Below are 6555 nucleotides of genomic sequence, written 5' to 3'. Positions count from 1 at the left end.
TATTTTTGTGATGCAAAGCTTTCTAAAATGATATTTCAAATTTCATGAAGTTAAAATTGTCTATTTTTAGAGAAATTTTGAAGAGTTATTATTGACTTTAAAGGTGGAGTTGTTGAGAGAAAGGGGCAGAGGCAGAGAGAGAGATGCTAGCACACTCCCCAGATGGCCGGCAGCTGGAACTGGGCCAGTCCAAAGCCAGGAGCTTCTTCTGGGTCTCCCACAGGTGCAGGGTCCCAAGTACTTAGGCTATCATCCACTGCTTTCCCAGGTGCATTTACAGGGAGCTGCATTGGAAGTAGAGTAGCCAGGACTTGAGCCAGTGTTCATATGGGATGTTGGTGCTGCAGGAGGCAGCTTAACCCGCTATGCCACAGCACCAGCCCCAAAATTGTCCATTTGAGTAGTAAAAATACAAATTATGACTTAACAGGTAAAGATACTACCTGGGACACCAGCATTCCATATGGGCACTTTTCGTGCCCAGCTGCATCACTTCTGATCCAAAAATCCCTGCTAGTGTGCCTGGAAAAAAAAGTAGAAGATGGCCCAAGTATTTAGGCCTCTGCTACCTACCTGGGAGAACCAAATGAAGCTCCTGCCTCCTGGTTTCAGTCTGGTACAGCCTTGGCTGTTGTAGACACTTTAGGAGTAAATCAACAGATGGAAGACCTCTTTCTTTCTCTCTGTCTCTCCCTCTCTTTCTGTAACCCTTTCAAATAATAAATAAATCTGTGGGAAACAAAAAGAAACAAAACAATGGGAAAAATGAATTTTGTCTTGGCACTATTCAGTATAAATTGATATTTTATTCACCCAAAGTTTCCAAACATACACTATAATAGCTCAGTTCATATTTACTGCAACTCATGTACATGGGAGATACTAGTAATGTGTATCTCATACCTTAATTTCTTTTTTTTTTTTTTTTTGACAGGCAGAGTGGACAGTGAGAGAGAGAGAGAGACAGAGACAGAGAGAAAGGTCCTCCTTTGCCATTGGTTCACCCTTCAATGGCCGCCGCAGCCAGCGCGCTGTGGCCAGTGCACCACGCCGATCAGAAGGCAGGAGCCAGGTGCTTCTCCCGGTCTCCCATGGGGTGCAGGGCCCAAGCCTCCACTGCCCTCCCGGGCCACAGCAGAGAGCTGGCCTGGAAGAGGGGCAACCGGGACAGAATCCAGTGCCCCGACCGGGACTAGAACCCGGTGTGCCAGCGCTGCAGGCAGAGGATTAGTCTATTGAACCGTGGCGCCAGCCTGTCATACCTTAATTTCAATCTAGGTTTTTGCCCCACCATGAAAATAATCATTCTAAATGTAGGCATATGTAGGTGCACAAAGTGAGAACAGGATCTATTTAAAACTGAAAGAATAAACACATTTATGAATGAGTGTGGGCCACTCCACACAGAGAAATAACTGTCATAAGTGGGCCAGAGGATTGCTGAAAGAGAGAGAAGGGAAAAAAATCCAGAATAGCACCCCCAACTGTGATCAGGGTTAAAAAAGAGGGCTCTAGTCCATTCTCAGCCTCTTTGATGGGTTGGGGGATGGTGCTTTAATTAAATAAACAAATGTGGATAAGGAACTTAGATGTGTGGTTCTGGATGAGACACAGGTGCATCCTGAAAAGGTGGGTGTTTTAGATTGACAGATAAAGAGATAATGTCATATTGCAGGGTTGGAAATAATTCTAGCTTACCTAGGCCTAACTGATTGCTTGTGTGTTCACACCATATAACTACCAAAAAAGAAACATGCTTAACACTTACCCAACCATATTTTTCCTGAGTTCAGTTCAATTTAAATATATATATCAGTTTTCCTTTAAAAAGCCATACCTACCCATATACTTTTTTCTTTCCTCATAGGAAAGAATTATTGACTATTATTACCCATTAATTTTATTTTCAGATGAAGAAAGAAAACTAAATATATATGCCATCTCACTATTCCAAGTGATCAATTTCAGTTCACAATTGATCATAATGAAAGGACTAAGAGTCAAAGGGAACACATAAACAAGTCTAGTACCTGCTAACACTAACCGATAGAATAAATAAAGGGGAGAGTGATCCAACATGGGAAGTGAGATACTCAGCAGACTCATAGAATGGCAGATGTCCTAAATAGCACTCTGGCCTCAGAATCAGCCCTAAAGGCATTCGGATCTGGCTGAAAAGCCCATGAGAGTATTTCAGGCATGGAAAGCCAAGACACTCTGGCAAAAGATCTCTGTGAGTGAGATCTCAGTGGAAAGAACAGGTCTTCAAAGAAGGAGGTCCTTTCTCTGAAGGGAGGAGAGAACCTCCACTTTGACTATGACCTTGTCTAAACAAGATAAGAATCGGAGAACTCAGAGGGCTTCCATAGCCTTGGGAACTCATGACTGGAGCATAGGGAGATTACTGATGCCATAGACAGGAGTGTCAATTGGTAAAGTCAACAACAGGAGTCACTGAGCACTTACTCCTCATGTAGAATCTCTGTCCTTAATGTGCTATGCACTGAGATTTAATGCTATAACGAGTACTCAAACAATATATTTCACTTTGTGTTTCTATGGGGGTGCAAACTGTTGAAATCTTTACTTAATGCATACTAAACTGATCCTCTGTAAAAAAAAAAAAAAAAATATCAACTCCCAACTTGACTCTCACTGGGATTAAACATGACAATAGGTCTGATCTGATTTCATCATCATTTAAAAAAAATCATCTATTATTCCTCACTTTATGTTTCTGTGTGGGAGCAAACTGTTGAAATCCTTACTTAATGTATACTAAGCTGATCTTCTGTATATTAAGATAATCGAAAATGAATCTTGATGTGAATGGAAGGGGAGAGGGAGTGGGAAAGGGGAGGGTTGTGGGTGGGAGGGACGGTATGGGGAGGAAGCCATTGTAATCCATAAATCGTACTTTGGAAATTTATATTCATTAAATAAAAGTTAAAAAAATGAAAAAAAAATAAAAACTGACAACTTTAATTCATCATGCAGAGTCACAGCTTAGGGGTCACAACCATATTGATGAATGAGACCGATTCAAGGGAATGCATGTTGAGAAGAGTAGATCCATATAATAGGCCATGTCTATATGTTTATCATAGGTCCAAGTTTATTAGCATATGTTCTTCAATCGTCAGTTTCCTTACTTGACAGAGAGAATGGTACCTCCATAATGTAGCAACCAGAGGAACTGGAAAGGAATCAAAGAACAGAGCCACACATTTACATCTTTGCCTCATATAGCCTTGGCAGGAATTGTTTGCAGACTTGCAAGTAAACTAAAATGAAAGCCACATAAACTGAGTTCAGGGCTCACTGTTAACCATCTTTCAATACAGACCAGCTTTTTGGCATAATCAATTTAGTACAATTAATAGAGTTGGCAAAAGGGCCTTGTATTTTAAAACTGGAAGTGGTACAATGAGGTTTCACGTCACCTGATTTAGAATGGCTTTCATACAGAAATCAACAAACAACAAATGCTGGCAAGGATGTGGGGAAAAATGTACCCTAATCCACTGTTGGTAGGAATGTAAACTGGTACACTCATTATGGAAAACAGTATAGAGATACCTCAGAAATCTGAATATAGACCTACCATATGACCCAGCTATCTTACTCCTGGGAATTTACGTAAGGGAAATGAAATCAGCATATGAAAGAGCTATCTGTACCTCCATGTTTACTATAACTCAATTTGCAATAGTAAAGACATGGAATCAACCCAAATGCCCATCAACTGAAGACTGGATAAGGAAATTACAGGATATGTACACTATGAATACTACAAGCAGAAGAATTAAAGGAAGGAAGGAGGGAGGAAGGTAGGGAGGAAGAAAGGAAGGGAGAATCCATTCATTTGCAACAAAATGGATGAATCTGAAAAACATCATACTTAGTGAAAAAAGCCAGTCCCAAAGGGACAAATACTAAATGTTCTCCCTGTTCTGTGATAACTAATAGAGCACCTAAAAGGCTAAAAGGCAGCCTGTGGGAGTGAAATTGACACTTTGAGAAGCAATGACTTTGAATAGCCCTTGTCTTGACTGTTGAGGAATAGGTTTGTTTTTTTTCCCCCATACTATTTGTTGAACTCTTTACTTAACATGGAGTTAATCATGTGTGTATAAAGTTAACTGAAAATATATCTTAGTAAAAGAACAAGAGTTAAAATAAGAGAGGGGAGAGGAAGGGGGATGGGAGTGTGGGTGGGAGGGAAGGCACAGTAGAATGAATCACCATGATCCTGAAGTTGTAATCGTGAAATGTATGAAGTTTATAACTGTAAGGCAGTATAGTTTTATATACATTCCTATGGACTTACTTCTAAGGGTACAGTTTAAAAACTTGCCATGGGGCCCCAAGTCCCCTTAAGCTGGGTGGTAAAAGCAGCATTTTAAGCATTATCGAATCATATGGATAGGATTTAGTGTTAAAGTGATCATGTAAATAGGACTAAGTGTTTAGTAATAATAATAGATAGAGTTAAAAAGGAGTGAAGCAGTCCATACTGCAGACTCATAGAATGATAATCACCTTAAGTAATACCCTGACCTCAGAAACAGCCCTTAAGGCTTTCTGGTCTGGCTGAAAAGCCATGGGAACATTTCAGGCATGGAAAGCCAAGACACTGTGGCAAAAATGTTCAACATGAGGGACCTCTGTGGGTGAGACCCCAGTGGAAATAAGTGACCATCAAAGAAGGATATACTTTTCTCTGAAGAGAAGAAAGAATCTCCACTTTGCTCATGGCCTTGTCAAAATACTGAAGGAGTTTGTGGATCCAAAGGCTTCCATATCCTAGGCAGTTTATGTCAAGAGCTTCAGGTGATTACTGACGTCATACATAAGAGTGTTAATTGTTAAATTAACAATAGGAGTAATTGTGCACTAACTTCTCATGCAGGACCTTTGTCCTCAAAGAATTCTATTATGAGACTTAATAGTAAAATTTGTTCTCAAAGAACTACTTCATTTTAGTGTAATAAGTAATAATGTCTCAAAAGTTATAGTCACATCTAAGTGCTTGCAAAAGATGTATCATTCTTGGGTTCTTTTTTAAAATAATTAAGTTTATCAAAAATAAATAAAAAGAAGTGAAATTGACTTCAAAATGCAATGACTGAGAACAGTCTTGACTTCTTTTTCTTTTTACTCTTTTTCTTTTTTCTTTTTATTCTTTTTCTTTTTTATACAAAGTGTTGAACTCTACCTAGAATAGAGTCAATCTTCTATATATAAAGTTAGTTAAAAATATAACTTAGTAAAAAACAAGACTGGGAACAGGAGAGTAAAGAGGAAGAAGGGTGGGAATGTGGGTAGGAGGGTGGGTACGGTGGAAGAATTACTATGTTCCTAAAGTTATATTTATTTTTTCAAGATTTATTTATTTATTTGAAAGGCAGAGTTAGAGAGAGGCAGAGAGAGAGAGAGAGAGAGAAAGAGAGTTCTTCCACCTTCTGGTTCACTCCTCAGAAGGCTGCAACAGCCGGAGCTAGGCCAATCCAAAGCCAAGAGCCGAGAGCTTCTAGATTTTCCACGTGGGTGCAGAGGCCCAAGGACTTGGGCCATCTTCTACTGCTTTCCCAGGCCATAGCAGAGAGCTGGATCGGAAGTAGAGCAGCCAGGACACGAGCTGGCACCCATATGGGATGTCAGCTTTGCAGGCAGTGGCTTTACTTGCTACACCACAGCACCAGACCCCTGAAGTTGTATTTATGAAATGCAGGCAAATAAATAAAAACAAAAAAACTGGAAGTGGTAAAGGACCAAGGAAGAGGCAATAAGCAAGAGATTCCTGGTTACTGAGAAGACGTGACTGACTCTCACAACATTTAGAAAATAAGCTGTGCAACAGGGCATTTGGGGACTATGGTGTTGAGACATAAAGTCAAGTGACTCTGCTAATTCCTCTTGCAGGCTGGCACCTGTCAGCCACTGGAATACACAAGTCTACACAGAGAAAATTTAGAAAAGAGGTAAGTGTTGGACACCTACCTTTTACTCAGAGTGGGATGAAGTCCTGAAATTTTGTGTACACAGCAGTCAGACTTTCCCTGGGTCTTTTCCTCCGACTTGATCCATTGCTCTGGAGGCAAAGACTACTGGCCTAGTTGTCTCCTTCTCTGATGCTCCTATGAAGTAGCTATGCTCCAGTGTGTTCCAACAGTGTGTTCCCCAGGTCAGGCTCTGATGTATTTATATTCCCAGGTCTGCATCAGGTAGCTAATTATGATTTAGTAAAAATCAGAAAAAATATAACTAAATGGTTACCATTGTTATAGTCAGCACAGGCTACACAATTTATGTTGCCCAGTACAAAATGAAAATGATAAGCCCTTGTCTAAAAATTGTTAAGAATTTTAAGACAGAAATAGCAAAGCATTACACTTAGATCAGGACTTTTTAAAACACAGAGCTTCATGCAACTTCAAAGATTTCATGGTCACAAAGACAGCCCTGGGTATAATCCAGGACACACTAGTGATGGTACCTGAAATACGGAGTCCCTGCTTGGGCTGTGCATGAAAGTCACACGGTACCATTCAG

General features: G+C 40.1%; 1 long non-coding RNA gene across 1 annotated transcript; it reads right to left on the bottom strand.

The window, feature by feature from the left end:
• Positions 1–2972: 2972 nt before the first annotated feature.
• Positions 2973–6231, bottom strand: LOC138850620 (uncharacterized). The gene is made up of 2 exons (XR_016237210.1): positions 6004–6231; positions 2973–3196 (listed from the first exon to the last, which is right to left on the bottom strand). It is a non-coding gene; the product is annotated as an uncharacterized LOC138850620 (long non-coding RNA).
• Positions 6232–6555: the final 324 nt, after the last annotated feature.

This window comes from Oryctolagus cuniculus, chromosome 7, assembly GCF_051225735.1.
Source record: "Oryctolagus cuniculus isolate XC-2025 breed Fujian yellow rabbit chromosome 7, ASM5122573v1, whole genome shotgun sequence".
In the NCBI taxonomy this organism is placed as follows: Eukaryota; Metazoa; Chordata; class Mammalia; order Lagomorpha; family Leporidae; genus Oryctolagus; species Oryctolagus cuniculus.
Note: the sequence above shows the minus strand (reverse complement) of the source record. Positions and strands in the feature narration are given on the sequence as shown.